At 34.9% G+C, this 19,000-nt stretch overlaps 1 pseudogene; it reads left to right on the top strand.

Moving 5' to 3' along the window:
* LOC129753150 (luciferin 4-monooxygenase-like) overlaps positions 1-16,876 on the top strand; it is a 21,101-nt pseudogene extending 4,225 nt beyond the window's left edge.
* Positions 16,877-19,000: the final 2,124 nt, after the last annotated feature.

Genomic DNA, 19,000 nt, shown 5'->3' with positions numbered 1-19,000 from the left:
TGGAAAAGCGAAAGCCTAACTGAATATTTTTCCTGAATTTTATACTAATTAAACTTGAAAAAGAAATTTAATAAGATTTTTTAAATAAACGATTTCACCGATTTACACGCGTTTTACTTGACCAAATTTTGACCGTATCACCGTTTATATGTGTGTTGCAACGCACACAGGGGTTAAACTTGTAGAAATATAGAAAATGAGACACAACTTGGTGATCTCATTGCCAGAGTACAAAAAAAACTATCTGTTTGCATTAGAGAAGTGCAGTCATTCTGGAATCCATGACTGAAGCAATACGAAATCAAACTGAATTATCATAGATAAAAGACTCGCTTCCTAGAGATTCATGACCAATGCCAAGACCTTTGGTTGAGCAAACAACACATTAAGCTGCCCAAGAATAAAGAAACATCCTGGGTTCTTCGTTCGGTTGCACTGCATACATGAGATACATTCAGGATTTAAATCCATTCGGAAAGTTGGGGGTATCTCGGAATGCATTTCCCAACTTGCATTCCATTAGCAATGGGTAAGTGCTGCAGCTGCTGTTTCCAACTTTTGGGGTGCAGAAAAATGATGAATAAATAATGTGGGGGATGAATAACAGCTCTGCTGGGGGTGGTTCAGAATAAGCTTTCGAATATTTTAAAGCAAATATCTGGTAATAGATTACAGTGTTTGCATGGAATATATTTGTACTTTTGCATGTTGAGTTTCTTCAATGAATAAAGTTTTTTCACTTTTTGTTGAGAATACGGCAGTAGATTTGATGGATTAAGAATAGTTGAAAAATCATTATCATTTTTATATCACGTTTTACAAAAATATTGTTGTGCTAATTTTTTTCCTCTTAGAAGTTATAACTGTTCAAGTCCTCCTGTCAAACGTCAAACGTCACAAAGTTTTCCTCGAAAGCTGGACAACCATTTTACAAATCAAAATTTTCCACCCAATTAAAACAATTCTCCAAGGCCGGCGCAAACAGGTGCTTTCCGAGAAGTACTCGTAAGCTAACAGACTGGCCATTTGATGGTGAAAATAAACAAAAAAAAAAGGCCAGATAATTAAAAACTTATGCCGGTTAGCCGAATCCATTAGCCAGGAAATATGTTTATAACAGAGGGCGCTGCCGCGCCGCTTCTAATTACTCTCTACTAATTGAAAATTCCAGAAATTTCAGGAAGGTTTTGCACCATAGCTCGCAGTTCAGCTGGCGGCAGTGTGGCAGTAAACGGAAAGCAGGACTCGCAAAAAAAAGTTATGATCGAAATTCATGGGAAATGGACGGCTTGTTCTTATTGGGAGAAAAATCCTTTAAGGTTGAAGTAGTAAACATGTTGCAGTCGAAAAATCTATGCTTAATTTTATAATTGAAGGGAACGTTACTTGTGGTAGCCCTTCTGGTAGCCCCCTCCTAGGCTTAATTAGAGCACAGAGAACAGACGTACAAGCAGTAAAAGATCGAATGAAAAATCTTCGAAAAAGTGTGTGAAATTTTGAATGCTGACATCCAAAATATACGTTGAAAATTGACTTAAAACAGTGCCATCTATTGCGCTGTTCAAAAGTTACAAATCAAATTTTCAAGTGCCCAGTTTTTGAAAAGGCGTAATTATATATGAACTAATCAATTATTTGACTTTTACCGCTCTAAAAAAGAATGGTTCAATTTATTGCTAGATAAATGCAATTACAGCTACTTTTGACTGGACTGAATTTAATTCTTTTTGTTTTATAGGATTTTTACTTTTTGACTTTTTTCGGTGAGTGAAACAACTTTTTTTTTAAATTAACGTCACGTTTAAAGTAACTTTCTTCACCCATCATCAGATGTCGGAAAAAGTCAATGAATATAAACCGTATAAAAAGTACTGGTGAGAAACTTTTATTCATTCCTTAATTTTTGCACTACTGAGGCAGTAGAAATAACCAACAGTTCGACAATAAGTTTTAACACTTCTTGAACGGTTATAGTCACTGGACGAATCGGCGATATCAAATCAATTTTAACATTATTGGAGATGTAGAAAAGAAACAATTAAGCAATTTGTCAAGTTTGGATACAGAACAAAGTAAATATTCAAGAAAAGATGATATGAACCAAAGCCAAGGGTTCAGTTGAGATAGAGATAGATTTTATGCTCATTTTGCGATTTTTTGTAAGTTGAATTAAGAGGCCGCTGGAAGCTAAATGGAAGATCATTAAGACTTGTTTTGGAGCTCGAAAGTATCAATAAGAACTTAAATTTTGAGCTGCATAGAACGTACTTCATATCAATGATGGGGCTGAGTAAGCGTTTTTGTACCTGTTTTATGAGACTTCTGGTTGCTTGGGTTTTCGATGCCTGTATTTATTTACTTAAAAACTAATCGTTCCATTTTCGCTTTTAATTTTAATCCATGTCATTCTTACCTCATGTGTTCTTCTAGTAAACTCTTTTTGAATTCTTATTACATTTTGGTTTGTTTAAAGGTATAAGGAAGATCATTCCAGGTAACAATGCCTCTGACGGAAAAAGATCTACCGTTATATGAAGAGATATGCGGAGGTATTAAAATGTTTCTAAATCGTGAATTTCTGAGGGGAGTGAGCAGAATTCTTAATATACTGTGGCTTTCCGGAATTAAGAATTCGGTGCATTACCAAGCGGTATCTAAAATTATAGAAATTATCAAAGGACAACCAATGAGCAGTTTTTTTTAAATTAGAAACTCGAGAACAACGTGATAAATTAAATACATACCGCACACAGGAGTTAAGGACTGCTCTTAAATTATTAACTGATCTTTCTAGAGCATTTGAATAAACGAAGTCACTGTAGATTAAATTTGAAGACATTTTCCGACGAAAGTGTTACGAAACTTTAACAGCAATTTTCTTGAAACAGTTCATACGACCTGTTGAAAACTGACCAAAATTTAGTTTTTTTTTTCTTAGTTTGGTCTTGACAGTTCTCTTTGGAATGTTTGGAGACATCTGGTGGCCCAACCAAAAAACAAAAATTTATTCAAAACGATCGTGAGAAGTTTTACACTATTTTCGTGGGCTAGCTTGTACGATTGTTCTCTGTGGTTAGAGGTCAGTTAAATTATTTCTGTTGACAAATTTTTTTCTCAACTTTGACAGATTCTTGAAGCCCCAATCAAGGCGAAATCACTGAAAATTATTTTAGAGCAAATTCTATCAATGATCACAAATTTTCGAAAACCTCTACCAAAATTTGCAAATTTCTTAAATTTATTTTTCAATTTGCTTTCCCCAAGCATTTTTTTTTTAATCAAAGCCTTAATTTAAACTCGTTTTTCAATTATTATGTTTTACATACATTCTGGAATTTTATTACTGAAACTCTGCAATATAGTTTTGGTTAATCTCACATGGAATTTTTTTTCTAAGTTTTCTTGTTAAAATTACTATTCATCTAAAATCTTTTAGAACAGAAAACACTCATGACAATTTTTATTTTTTCGTTGCAAATTCTCTGTTTTGATTTGCTGAAAGATTCAAATATGCTTAATTTTAGGATTTGTAATCATTTTTTTTCTACGATAAACTGCCGTCTGTCGTCTATGGCAGTTTTTTCTTCATTTAAAAGTTTTTAACAAAAATTGAAGGAGATTTTTAAATAATACAATGCAAAATCTCAACATGTCTTACTTCGTTATTGAAACAATTTTAACCCTAATACGCTTTTGAGTGTCAATATGAAAGTATTGGAAGTTTGGCTGCTCGTAGCTTTATTTAGGCGCATCAAAAACCAAAAAAATCATCGGGACCTTCAATGAATCCTTGAAATCATAAATTTTTCATCATTTCTTTTTATGGACGCACCCTGAAAACACAGAGAAAAAACTCCCTAATCAAACATTGGGTGTCAAGTTGACATAACTCGCTTAAAACCGCTTGTTGATCAACCGATTTTTACTAATTTAAATGTTTTGAAAACCGCATAATGTCACTAAAATATATTTTTCAGTTAATATTTACCTACACTATTTTAGTTTTCCGTTAATAAAAGTCTAAACAAATCCGAAAAAAATGCATTGAAAACATTGTAGATTGTAGATCAGCTACGGAAGGCTAAAAAAAATCTCTGTGTGTCCAAAAAATACGTTGCGTATAAAATTATAATTTTTTGATATTTTTTAAGATCACAACCTCAAAAAATGCATAAAGTTGGTGTAAAAACCGTGTTTTTCAATCAATGAACCATCAAAATTTTTAAAGTGACATCAGATAAATTTTGAAAAAAAGGATCGGAAAGTTGACGTTATTTAGCATATTTGCATCTTTAGATTTTCAAAAAACTAAACAAAGAATTTTTGACGAATTTTCAATGATAGCTGTTTTTCGAACTTTTTGTCAATTTGCAATTTCTCACATTTTCTTCCAATTCAAGGACAGATGAGGGTTGATAAAACAAATTAGAAATTGTTCAGGTTTTATTTTATCTTCTTTAAACTTTGTTCCAGTTCAGTTTTTCCATTCTTCAAGATATTTGTATATCAATTTCTTTTTTTAACGGAAGAGATCGTTTGAATATAACTATTAGTTTTCACGAGTTTATGAAATCCACTCACAACATCAATTTTATTTAAATAAACATTATTTCAAAATTATCCGAATGATGTCATATTGCCCGTTAATTTTTTATAGATGCCTCTCTTCTTTATGTTGTATACATAAGTAACTATTCAAATAACCATTCCTAACCTTAAAAACATTGAATGAGGCGATTGGAATCAAATGAAAAAAAAAACAATTTTGTTCTGATAAAATCAAACTATTTTAGTTTTATTTTCATATGAATTTGAAATTTGCTGAAATTTTACCTTAATTCTTCTCATATCGAACTAAATAAATTTTCTGCAAAAGATGACGCAGACAAAACGAAACTTTTTAAGCGCAATTGCTAGAAAACCATAGATACATTTCTTCATTCTTGGGATGCAATGTCCCGACCTTCTGAAGAGATGACGAGAACTAAACCATCATCAAATCTTTTTCTAACCCAAAATGTTTCACATGCCAAGTTTCGGAACATTTGCGTGATATTTCAAAAAATAGATAGAAGCCATTTCCTTCTCTCTGCTTCTATTCAAATACTCTCTCAAGAACATCAATGGAGTTTTCTCGTACCAATGTTGATTTTTTCTGACAACCATGAAACAAAATCGAGGAAAAATCAACGAAGAGTGAACTCAAAAAAGACATTTTAATCATCATGAGTGCTAGACTTTCTACGAATATGCTCGAAATTTCATATGACCGTTTGTTCTGTCACCCAGGTTTGAATGGGTTCAATTAATTTTCGGCTCTAATTATCCCGATTGTATTGCTCATATACGTTGGCCAGCCATTGTCGCGACATTTGAACACCCTTCAATGACTTTTGAGCTCTGGAATGGTTTAATCGGCATCCGACAAATTTTGGCTTTCACTTCCATACGAATACGTATAACTTTCGGCCCACATTCAATTGATACATACACACACACACATACACAGGCAAACCCAAATGTTTAGTGTTTCATCGTGGGTGATTTGCGAATGGGAATCTGTACAATCTCATTTCGTTGAAGTTGGTACGTGTCAAACTATGGTTTTTTTTATTGACTGAAAATATTATTAATTTTATTGATTGCTATTTTGATTTCAGAACGTCAAATAAATTTGTTTCAATTTATATTCTTTCAATTAATGAAACGCCCTTACGTCCCTGAATTTGCCAATTGCTAATGCTCAGGCATGTCCGGGAATTAGGATTTCGCCATTTTTGCTGACGCGAGCGGTATGATTTTCGTGCTAAAAGTGTGTACTTCCCTACCTATATGTCTGTATATGTGCTTGCTTCCTGGCAAACGATTCGAACTAAATGGCATCATATGGCACAATTCGATTGGAACATGTATGAATTTCGGGGGGCGGCTGTGGATAATGCGGAGTTTCACATTTCACCTCGGCTTTTCCCACTAAGGGATCGTGTTCGAATTTAGCTAATCGAGCCAATTTGTTCCACGAGTTGCTAAAACGAGGGTGTTTGAGGAGGAATTGGGAAACTCACTGCATCACGGTTGGGACTGCGAAGAAGATGAAAACACCTTGTGGTTATAATTTTATTCCTGGTTTATCTTATGAATGTTCTTAAGACATTTTTTACTGAATATGAAATATTTTTTTACAATTACGATCACATCAGGAAACAATTCGTTTCAATTAGCTACCTTATCCAAAAATTCGAAGACTTTTTTAGAATGCCTTCCTTTTGTCGCCAAAAAAATAAACGACATGCTATTGTGTGGGTAAAAACTTGAGATGACACTTTGGTTGCGGAAAATGTTTACTCAGTTCCATATGCATGTTTTCTATTTGTAGACATACGTTTTTTGGGAAATGCTTCCCACAAAAATTTCGCACCAATTATATGGCAGATTACCTCGATAGTTGAGCCGTGAAATTAGATTCCTTCACAGATTTTTCTTTGTTCAAGTTGATATCAAGAATAAAAGCATTTCTAACAATCACAAAACAACTAGTTTATCATCAAACGAAATGTATTTCTGTCTTCGGATAGTTATCTAACAATGTATTTGGAAAAAATGCACAAAAATGCAATTGTTCACTTTAATCAGTGCAATACGGGAAATGTGCATCTGACAAAAAGTCAATCATTTTTTAACATGCTCAAAGTTCAACATGGGAGTTCACAATTTTTGAAACATTTTATTTAAGTGGGATGTTCAAATTGCTTCGAAATTACATTGGAATTTAAAAATTCTCATAAAAGTATTCCTTCATAAACCGTGTGAAAAAAGTATTTTCAATCTTCAAATCGACAGTGTACTTCATTGAATCGAGCGCGATTAAATCAAATCCTCAATCTGTCTCACCATGCTGTCACAGTCAGAAACTTTACGACTGGTGTCAAACAAACGACTGAATGAGGGACCACCAACCGGATGGCTGGCTACCGGCTTCACCGGTATCAACAATGAATGGCCGGGTCGTCAATCTAAAGACGCGATAACACGATAGGATAGCCTACGGTGAGTGACCATCAATCGGTGGTCGGTTTGGTGCGGTTTAAATTTTCACTCATTGACAGACATCCACAGTTCAGTTTACAGCGCTTAAATGGCCATCAATTAGGGCAAATGAACCGTTTTGATTCGGAATCACGATATCTCTATTGGACAGCCTGGTGATGGTTCAGATGACGGGTTATGTGACTTATCTGTACAAGAAAACTCAGACGATAGACATGAGAGATACGAAAATGTTATTCTGGGGAAAGGTTGTTAGGTAAATTTGTTTATGCAAGATATCTAGAAAGGAAACAAAAACAAAAAAAAAGTATTTGTCAAATTCGTTGAAAATCCATCCGTAGAAAAAACATCGATCAAACGGCAGACGGCCAATGTAGTGCGTTTTTTGGTAATCGGCTGTGCCAGAAGGATTATGACAATAAACTTTCGTTCGATAACCAGCTCAGATGATGCACTGGTTAAGATACCGGACTGGCAAGCCGAGATAAGATGTTGCAGTGAGTTTGAATTTCAATGTTTTTCCTTATTTTTGGGATGAATTAACCATTAGGATGAAAAATCACATAAAATGTTTTCCTTGCTTCGCTTGAATGTAGTGCTCATGCATCATTTTTCGTTTGAGCTTGGATCTTTACGCCAGTAGTGCATTTTCAATCATATCATATTCATATTTAATCATATACAATCATATATTTTCGACACAAAAATTTGCTAAATAGGCATTGAATTTTGGCATCCTTCTTCATTGATAGTGCTCTGTTCGCCGCAGGTCAACAAATTTAAGTAAAAACGCGTTTAAAAATGGATTAAAGTGAAAAATCAAAACTTTTATGATGGTGAAAATTGAGAAATAATGTCTAAACCATGTTGCAGTGCGTACATTTCAGATCAAGATGATTTAAAGGTCATAAAAGCTTATTTGGTGGTGCTCAAAAATTATATTATTTTCGTCACTTGAGAACCTAGCTGGTTATTATTTAATATTTCTGTAAAAATGAAAAGGATATTTCTTTTTTGGTGGAAAATGAATACTTTAGGTAGTACAAAACAAATCCTCATGAAAATTTGTTTAAGAAAACACGTTCTTTTGTAGAAAAAAAGGAGTGCTTATTATGCCCTGGGTGCTCGTTATGCCCTTATCTCCCCTATAGCCAAATCTAACTCGCAAAAATAATAATGTAAGAAATCTGAAAAACTACATGTGTATTTAAGTGATTAAACGAACTCATTTTTAAATTTTGTGGAAGATCTGAAGACCCCCGGCGCAAATTGTCAGATAATAAAAAATATTCCCAATACCTTTTTTGAGGTACAGGTTAAGTTTGTGGTTTGTTTACACAAATTTTACACTAAGAAACCGTTTTAGAAGAACTGAGCAAAAACAAACCACTTAAAAAAACCTTGCAGTACAGCAAGATCTAAACAATATTTAAAACTCAAACTTTTGTTTAAAACTTTTTGTACAGCTCTAGTGATTTTCAAACGAATTTCTTCCCATTCAAATTTCCATAGGAAATTAAAACTTCTTGCGCTCATTCATAATTGAATGAATCGATTATATATTAAAACAGGGGTAAGCGAAACTCTTCTAAAATCGAATTTATAATTTCTTTTTCCTACAAACGAGTGTTAATCATCATAAAATACTTGTACAATCTATACCGAAAATAATTGATAAGTGGGTGGCTTCTTTAAACTCTATACTGATTTATTTGTATATGCAGTAATCCCTCAAGAATTCCAATAAGTCACCTCTTTTTTTAGCAATTTAACACATTTATTGTGTTCTTTTAAAGTCATCAGGGCAATTAAAATTAAAAAAAAAACGTCATATAAGAGTTCAATAATCCAAAATCCATGAGAGAAGATTTAAAAAAATAAGTAAAAAAATTTCTCCGAAAAGCCATACTGAACATCGATCAATTGAATCATTGTACTTGGAATATAACAATTGACATTACAAATATCATGAGATTTTCAATAAGAAGCGTTACTAATCCTATTCGAAGATTATCTGAGTTAAATTAAGAATTATTTGAAATTTGACCATAATTTTAAGAAAACAGAATGAAATTGTAACAAAGATTCTTAGAAATAATTTGATTAAAAATCTGTGTAAGAGCCGTGGACTGTAATTTTGCTCGACTTGGGGACCGTTCGAAAAGTCCGAAGACACAATTTCCCGGATGCTAATTGGAGGGATTTTCACTTATAACGAGGCACTAAAATTTTCTCTATATACAGTTTTATTTACACTATATACACTTAAATTAATTGGAGGAATCATAACTAAACGGAGGAAGGAAAACTTAACTTAACTTAACTTGGAAACTTGGAAGGAATTAAAGGAGGAAGGAAACTTAACTTAGCAGGAACAAACTCGTAGGAAGGAATCTTAACTTGGAGGAACACTTGGCTTAACTTCAAATCGACGTCTTGACTTGTCGACGGATGGAATGGATCTGGCTGGATTGTCGAACACGCCGGTTGCTTGAATGATTGATTCATTCATACGCACACAAACATCTGTGATCGCAATGGAACTTTCCACTGCTCGCTGACTGAAGTAACAGCATGCAATTGTTGTTGTACGCCGGCCGGCGTTTACCGGCGTTTCCTATGTACACATATGAATGCATGTCCTTGAATGGACAAACAACACACAAAAGTAGCAGGCGGTGATCGGTGATGACTTTTTTCGTTGGTGGCGCAATTGCGACGTTGCCAATTCTTCGAGTGTGGCTCGAACATACTCCCCCGGGGAATCTTCGGAATTTCAATCTTCCTCGTCGTCGGGCTGTTAGGAACGTTGGGGACCTTGGAGTAGTGCACGCAATACCAAGTTTTTTGCGCACTGTCGACCTCGCACTTCGAACCAGGACTGGCACCAATAATTTTCCATAAGTGCCGAGGAATCGGCTTCAGGATGACAACGAAGGAAAATTCCAACAAGAGCTTGCAGCAAAGGACATTCATTTGGTTTAAAAACTGGGAACTTTGAGTTGGAAGTTATGCTGGAACTCATGAACGGTCTATTTACTTCAAAGCACTCAAAATGTTTTGTGGAAAACCTTAAATTCTTGAATCTTTTGGTAGGATAGCTTGACTTACACTTAGGAGTTTCGTTGGGAAGTTTTTCAATGATTGTTGGAAAATTTTCACGGCGGACTTGTTCTTGGATTGTTTGTTACACTCAAAAATAGGAATTTTATCCGGAGAATTTCAGCGACTGCAGGAAAACTTTTCATCGAGATATGTCGCTTAGATTTTCTTTTCCGAATTCGTTTACACTTAAAGTGGAAGGATTCATTGGAAGGGAACACTGTATCATTAAACACTTTCTTGTCGGCAGCAGACGGAACTTCATTCTGGAGCAGAACAGAAAGATGCATCTTAGTTGCACCCTTTTTTGGAGGAAACTTCACTTCACTTTCTCGGGGGAAACTATCTTTGTCTGGGTTGAACTTATTTTTGACAGTTTTTGAATTAACATCTTCATAATTTTTGGAATAATCAGATTTTTCGGGAGTGGATTTGGTTTTCTTCGGAAATAACATGGATTTTCTCTTTTCTTGTTTTTTCATAGTTTGAATTTTGATCGGAGGTTTGTTCAAAATTTTTGACAGATATGTTCTTCTTGGATTGCGAAACTTTCACTTAACGTGTTATTCGGAACTTCACATTTAACAAATGGTGCATGACTTAAGGCGGAAGTTGTTCTCACATAATTTATGGAAATCTCAGAAGACAGTTTCTGGAGAGCATTCAAAACTTCGGAACAGAGCAATTCAAAGGCACTTAGATGCTCAAAGTGGGCTTCAAGATCTTTGAAGGAAGCAAGATCTAGAATTTGTTTATGAGCGGCAAAATATTCTTCTTGGGCTTGGCCGATAAAATTAAAGTAGGCTCTTATTCTTCCTACGGAAATCTGGAAACTTAAGCCGTCATACTGATGTAGCGCACTTGCAATTTTTCGCACTTTTTGGAGCTCATACTCCCTGCGGAGAATCAGAGCATCTATTTTCTTCATTTTCTGGGTCGGGGAATTCATATTGTTTGTGGTGGTGAAATTTTGGGAAAATCAGCACAATTCACTTAAAAATCGGAGCAGCTGAATCCGATTCACTGGCAGGAAAATTTAGTCCAATCACTTTTACGGTAAAGCTTTTACACTTAAGTTTTTTGGGGGCTTTTTTCACTTAAAACTTTGCACCCGGAGCGCAGCAGACTTTCGAAACAGTCAAAGTTCTTATCCGGCTCGAAGGACCAATGTAAGAGCCGTGGACTGTAATTTTGCTCGACTTGGGGACCGTTCGAAAAGTCCGAAGACACAATTTCCCGGATGCTAATTGGAGGGATTTTCACTTATAACGAGGCACTAAAATTTTCTCTATATACAGTTTTATTTACACTATATACACTTAAATTAATTGGAGGAATCATAACTAAACGGAGGAAGGAAAACTTAACTTAACTTAACTTGGAAACTTGGAAGGAATTAAAGGAGGAAGGAAACTTAACTTAGCAGGAACAAACTCGTAGGAAGGAATCTTAACTTGGAGGAACACTTGGCTTAACTTCAAATCGACGTCTTGACTTGTCGACGGATGGAATGGATCTGGCTGGATTGTCGAACACGCCGGTTGCTTGAATGATTGATTCATTCATACGCACACAAACATCTGTGATCGCAATGGAACTTTCCACTGCTCGCTGACTGAAGTAACAGCATGCAATTGTTGTTGTACGCCGGCCGGCGTTTACACGGCGTTTCCTATGTACACATATGAATGCATGTCCTTGAATGGACAAACAACACACAAAAGTAGCAGGCGGTGATCGGTGATGACTTTTTTCGTTGGTGGCGCAATTGCGACGTTGCCAATTCTTCGAGTTTGGCTCGAACAATCTGTGACATTATAGATTTTCTGTGATTTCTGTAACCTTTACGGAAAACAAGCTTAAAACAGAATATTTTTAATACATTTCAATAACGATTCGACGTCTAAGGCCGAAAAGACAACGGACAATATATTTTCTTGATTTTAGTTATTGGCAGTGGTATATCTCCAGAAGGTTTTCAAAAGGGAGTGATAAGGAATAGTAACGAACCACACAATAAAAGTTTCTTCTAAGAGAGCATCTCCAACGGTCTTATGATTCGCCTTGAAAAAATATAGCTTTTGAGAAAAAAAAAAACGTTAAGCAAATAATGTCTGCACAGTAAATATTTCCCTAGATTTCCGGCAAAAAAAAATGCTGGAAAAATCCAAAAATCCAAAGTTTTGCTAGAAACCAGCAAAAAATCTCCTTTCTGCTGATTTTTCAGCACTTGATCTTCATTACTGAAAAACCAGCAATCGATCTGTTAATCTCGAATTTGTTTTTGTTTTTGCCAGTTATTTTTCGTTGCGCGCGAAAAGCGTTTGTTGGTTTCTCGTGTATGCTACGGTGGAGACATCGATTTTTATTTCTATCAATTTTCCAGATATGAAGTATTTAAACCAAAGGTAAATTTTTTAAACAGATAAAGTATTTCATAAAAAAAACTAATAATATTATTTTTATTTTAGATGGAGCCAAACGCACTGGCAGATATTATTTTATTTGGTTTTAAAAATAAAAATTAAATGAAGCTCATGAAAAATGAGCCTACTAATTTCTAATTAAAAATATGACAGCCATGGAGGTTAAATATTGATTTTTAAATTTAAAATCTAATTTCAGATCCCGCCATTTCCGGTTGTTTAAAAAAATGCCGATTACGAGCAATTCAAGTAACTGGTTTCCACCAATTTAGAATGCTGAATTTCCAGTAATTGAGTTTGCTGATCGTTTTCAGCAAGTTAAATTGCTGAATGTTTTGCTGAAAAATCAGCGGGACAAAAACCAGCAAAAAAAATTGCTGCGTTTGAATAATAAATCGATGTTTTGAGAATAAGTTCAAATCAGTTGAAAAAAATTTAGATAGATACACAAAAATAACAAATGATTAAGTGATCAACCTTATCTATTTTGGCTGATATTCCAATTAAACAACACATGAGTTCATTCAATTTCTCGTTTATTTAATTAATTTGATTCATAAAAAAAGTCCTAGTTTTGGAAAATTAATGATCTTTTTCTTATTTTCTCTATTCACATAATTATTATCAATTAAATCCTGTGAAATACTGTTAAATATTATTTAAAGTGAGGTCAGCGCAAAACATTTAAAATTCAAACTGTCCTGTTGGTTTAAAAGGTAGCTGCCCCCCGCAAAAGAAAAAGCGTGCCAGGTTGCCGGTTTTATTCGGGTTTTCCTGGATATTCAACAACTAATTTGGGAAAAGTCCAGATCAGCATTGTTGCTTGAATTTTATTTAAAAAAACCTGATTTTAGCGAATTACAAAAAAAATTGTGTTGTTAAAAAGATTTATTTATGTTTCCAAAATATTTTAATTTAGCAAATTTTCAACAAATAATCGTTAAAGGTTTTTGGAAGCCTGAAATATTATTCAAAATTTGTTGATAAGTTATGAGAAAAAAAAAATACTATTTTCGATTTCTTTTAATTTTTGATGAGGAATTCCTAAGTTTTGATCAAATTTTCTCAGATATTGCCGGGTCTTTGGTCGACAATTTTAAATCAAATGCCCGGATTTTGCGAGGTTTTTAGATAAAATTGCCTAGATTTGTCCGTCCAACATACATTCCGGAGGAAATCTGGAATCCTTACATTATTTTAATAAATTAAATCGATTGACGAATTTTAGCAAATTTGGTTCATTATCGAAGGTCATCTTTACTAAAATTTAATACTTGGCGAGTCTTGTCACGAAAACAACAGAAAATACCAGTTTGTAGAATTAAATATGTTAATGTAGCAATTTAAAAAAAATATATAAATTATCTATTTTAGAAACATATGACTTTTGAGTTTCCATGATGATGCAGAAATAATTAAAAACACATCCATATTCATGTTTATTCATTTATTGGTATGTTAATTTTGATGATTGATCTGAATCTCCGATAGATTTATGTTATGGACAACTGTGGTGAGATGAAACTCTGGATAGAAGAATTAAATAAGAATGAATAATAGGCTAAGCAACATATGTGTTTTCTAGGATAAAGTTTTTAGGTGGTGAAAAATTGTTTTCTAAAAATATGCCCTAGACATATTATCTTTCACCACCAATTAAAATTTATCCTGAAAAAAAACATATAGTGCTTAGCTATCCATCAGCCATTCTTAATTCCTATTTGTTGAAATTCACTGTTCGGATCCTGCAGAAATGGGTTTTCCACGTGGATCAGAACGATCCATCAGCATAAGATTTCTGTGGTATCGCGCGAAAACAAAACACGAGGAAATGCGTGAGCTTTCATTGCGTTGTTTGAAACATCTTAAGAATTCACAGAAAAGTGCTGCAAAAGTTATCAAAACAACTTCAAAATTTTTATTTTACATACTGAGTATGTTGTCCAGACTACAAAAATTCTTAATGGAAAGATGTTGCGACTGGTTTATGTCAGTTTTTGTGTTTTTTTTTTTTTTTTTTTGTAACAAAACTGTTTGTTTAAATTTTTTTCATTCGACGTAATAAAAGCTAAGGCGAGGCTTGTTCTGGTCCTCCACATGCATTGTGTCCAATTCACAATCGAGGACAATAGATTAATGACATCTGATGACAGTTGATGATGGTAAACACTGTACAAATGTTTACATCATCACCCGGATCGGAAAATCAAGCCAAAATCGGTTGGATTTCGGTACGTTCAACCCGTGAATCGGTCGGAAATCCAACAAGAAATCCAACCGAAATCGAACGAATTCAGTGCTCTGGTGACACAAGTTTCCTGACGACGCGACGCGATGCCAAAAAACAAACTTTCAAAACAATTGGTCTGAATTCCGTCCGGATTTCCAGACCGATTTCTGTCCGGATTCTAGACCGAATTCGGTCCGAATTTTCAGACCAAATTCGGTCAGATCGCAGAGGTTCGTTTTCTAAATCAAAATTTAATATAGCTGCCATCGTAAATTTATAAACCATTTGATTTTTTCAAATAGTTCAAGTGATTCGTAAAAAATGTATTTTATTTAACATCTAAATAATACATAACATTTATAACAACAAAAAAAAACATTCTTCGGCAGGCTAACACCCTCGCGTTACCTCGGAAATTCTGAATTGGTTTACCGATGCTTTCGACCAGACCCATGTTCTGCTGGCCTTGCGAAGTGTCTTCGCTGGGGATGATTGCCTGGAAAATGGTTTTTGTTCTAAACTATGCTTAAAGCAAATGATTTCAAAAAACTTTCCTGAGAAAGTTTTTGGAAGAAATTTGATTCGCTTTCCGTCGAGAATGGTACCAGTAAAAAAAAATGACATATAAAAAACATGATTGCCATGATTGACACCGCGGTGACGTTTCGAAACTAGACGACGCGTCGCGCCAATTTGGTCATGAAAAACTGACCGAGTTCAAACCAAATCTGAACCTATTTGAACTGTCAGGTGTTGTCTTCGACGCTGCTTTTAGCAGCAGGAAAATGGTCCGGAAAATCGGACAAAAATCGGACAAAAATCGGACGTTTTTTAACTGATAAGCTATCTTATGACAATAATCGGTCCGATTGTCAGACGCGCTCCGATCCGGGCACATGAAGCCAAATTACTCAAACTTGGTTCTTGGTATCTCAGCAGTGTTGCCAGATATTCTGAGTGGTTATTTCAGAATATCACATAGAAATGAGAACATTAATAGTAAGGATATCACTTCTGTGTAACAGTGATAAAAAGCTATCGCTAATGTGAGAGATCCACTGGCAAATCAGCGTGCATTTTTTGAACATTGATAAAGGAAGTTTGTGAAAACATTTCTAAAAATAATTTTCATCCCATTAATTGAGATTAACCACCGTGGGTTTTGTTTGAAAAAATTTATAACGGCCTTATCGGTGGATGTTATGTTATCATAGTGAGAATATTTCAAGATTTGAAAATTATAGATGGATGGAAAAAGATTGGAAGAAAATTACAGGTGTTGAAAATGAGCGGGCAAAATGCATTTTCACCACATACTTAACTTTTGTTAAAGCACGGATTTTGATTCCATTTATCAATTTTGTTGAAATTCATTTGCTTTACGTTGAACTTCAAACTTTTCCAATTTTGTGATGGGAAAAATTACATTGAGGCGATTTTCAAAAACAATTTTTCCACAAAATATAGTGAGTCGAGGAAAACGTTTTCGAATTAAAGGTTTTCCCAAGTAAAGACAAGGCAACAAACTGAATAAGATAAGAACCTGTTATCGCAAAATTTACTTATGATTAGAATTTCCTTAAATAAACAGCGGTTGATTAGGGGTGAAATTATGTATCCCACTTGCCACTTTCCTCGTACATACACACCGGATGGAATACATTACCTACCACAAAATGTACTCACTCAAAGGACCCGGGCGTTCATGGCGCTGAAATATTCATTCTCTATCCTCGATTTAGTCGTTGTTGGTCGTCGTAGTCGTCGTCGAAATCCTATGGCACCGTTTGAAGCTAATCTTCCCACAACTAGTTGCTAGACTAGAGTATGACTTATGCCCCCCGAAAGCAAATCAAATCCGAATGGCAGCCAGCAGAACCTAACTGAGAATGAGGATGGCTTGTTTGAATTTATGCGTCAATTATTCCTCCATTTACACGATTGGCATAATTGTCGGGTAATTTGAATTTTAATCCTCTCTTTCTCTCTCTATCTCAGGTGGGGACGACCCGACGACGATTGGGTATACTTTCACAAGTTGGAGGGTGGAATATTCCCGGTGGCCCCATGAAGCTATAATTTCAGCTCCCAGTATCGCTAGAAGGGATCAACCCACGCGTTCTTGAGTGTGACAAATTCAGTTGGATCAAAAAGGTTAGAGTTTTTGGAGATTTCTAGGAATTATGTAGAACTATCAAACATAGATTTCGTGAAATTGGTACAAAACTGTTTGCTTAAGTTTTATTTAAGAATGCAGTTCTATTGTTTTTATTTCGATTATAGTCGTTTTAACATTTTTGTCATTCGCGACTCATATGAACGATGCAGTTGGCGGACAGCCATAGATTATCTGGTACAACTGTGATCGATGTTTACTCTTGAATTCGAACTCACGGACATCGGCTCCAGAAGCAACTTACTTTCCAACTGAGCTATGTTACAAGCCCCTTGCTCCAACTACGAATTACCCATTTAACCGCAGTTTTTTTTCGCAATGGGTAATTCATAAAGTATCTGATTTTAAAGCAACTGTGATGAACATTTATTCAACGTGAAGTGTTGATCGCATTTGTTTACATTTTTGATTCGATTTTTTGATTTTCGATAAGTTTACTAGAAATAATCTGTCACGGTCGCCAGTTTTGCAGACAAGCCCGGTCTTTTGTAGCGGTTACACCCGTCCGGGGAAACTACGCAACCGTACACTTGGCTCGCTCTCCCGCTCACGCTCGCTCAATGACTTACTGGCTCGCGTACACGCTCGTATCCGATGACCAAGTGTCGGTTTAATCCATACAAACAAAAATAACAAAAACCCCAAACACGACGACAACAACCGGCTTCACGACGTCACCAAGAACGCGAGACGCAAGCTACTTGAATCGGTTCAAAATCTGACTCAAAGTAAATTAGACAGCCGTATGGAAAGCACACGGCATAAAAATTGTTAGTGCTTCTAGTGTAGATAAAAGTGACAGAAAATTGTGTGAAACAAGCATTCTGAAGTATTCTATTTTTTACATTTTTTTTTTTTGAAATTCAGATTTTCTGAAGATGGCCGAAACAAAATAGTAAGCCGAAACGTAAAAAAGTTGTTTTTATTCGATTTAATTTTCACCGAAAAATATCAACCAAAATCGATAGTAACAAATAAAAATAACTTTACAAAATGTTTAAAATAGCTTGGTTTTTGAAAGAACACAAATCAATGGTCGGAATATTGTTCCTTATGCTACACAGCCAGAATTTTTGTGCTGAAAACCAACATAATTTTGCTGGTTTTTGTCCCGCTTGTTTTCCAGCAAAATTTTCAGCAATAAAGATTGCTGGAAAGATCAGTGCTTTTTATTCATATTTCCCAAAGGAATTTTTTTCCCCTTGCTTTGTTTGTTTGTTTTATTAATCAATATTGTCGTAACCCTCTGCATCGGAATCGTATCCAAACAACGAGACCTCGAACAGCTTGCGGGCGGCCGCCGTCTTCAAAGCTGTCGGTTTTGGTTCGATTTTTGAACCGCTGCTTCGACCCGGCGCTTCCCTCTTCTTGGTTGTGGTGATGGTGGTTGGATTATCCCTTTTGGCAGAGGGACCCGGGGCTTCCTTCTTCGTCTGCGTCTCCATCTTTATTCACTTTTTCACTGGTAAACAACCGTCACAAGAATATCTTCCAAGGTGTGCTCTGACATGAACTATCGAAGAGATGTCCGTGATAGAGAACACCATCTCAGAGCTCTTGCGAAATCAACCAACTTTTGAAGAATTTTATACCCAAAATTAAATTTTTCTTAAAAATCACACTCAAATCAATGTTTGTTTTGTGATGAATTGTTCGTTTAGGTAAATCCCTTATTAACAGGGTTGTAAATTACTAACATTTACATAGTAATTCAAGCAAACGAAGGAGATATTGCAATAAATCTGTGTGATTTTAGTGGGTTTTCGAATGACTTCTACTTCATAGTCTTATTGTGCTATGTTTAATTTCAGTTTTATTTTCTATAATATTAATCGCCTATCTCTACAAATATAAAATAAAATTTAAGTTGCACAATGAATGAACCATATCGTAAGCTCTTCCTAAATCTTTTAATGGCTATCCGACCGGAATTAAAAAATGAATTAGTATGTAAAGGGTGATACGGTTAAAATTTGGTCAATATCAACTTGGCGTATTTCTTTCAATTTTGCATTTAAA

This window comes from Uranotaenia lowii, chromosome 3 (genome assembly GCF_029784155.1).
Source record: "Uranotaenia lowii strain MFRU-FL chromosome 3, ASM2978415v1, whole genome shotgun sequence".
Taxonomy (NCBI): domain Eukaryota; kingdom Metazoa; phylum Arthropoda; class Insecta; order Diptera; family Culicidae; genus Uranotaenia; species Uranotaenia lowii.
The sequence above is the reverse complement of the archived record's forward strand: the minus strand, read 5'-3'. Positions and strand labels throughout refer to the sequence as shown.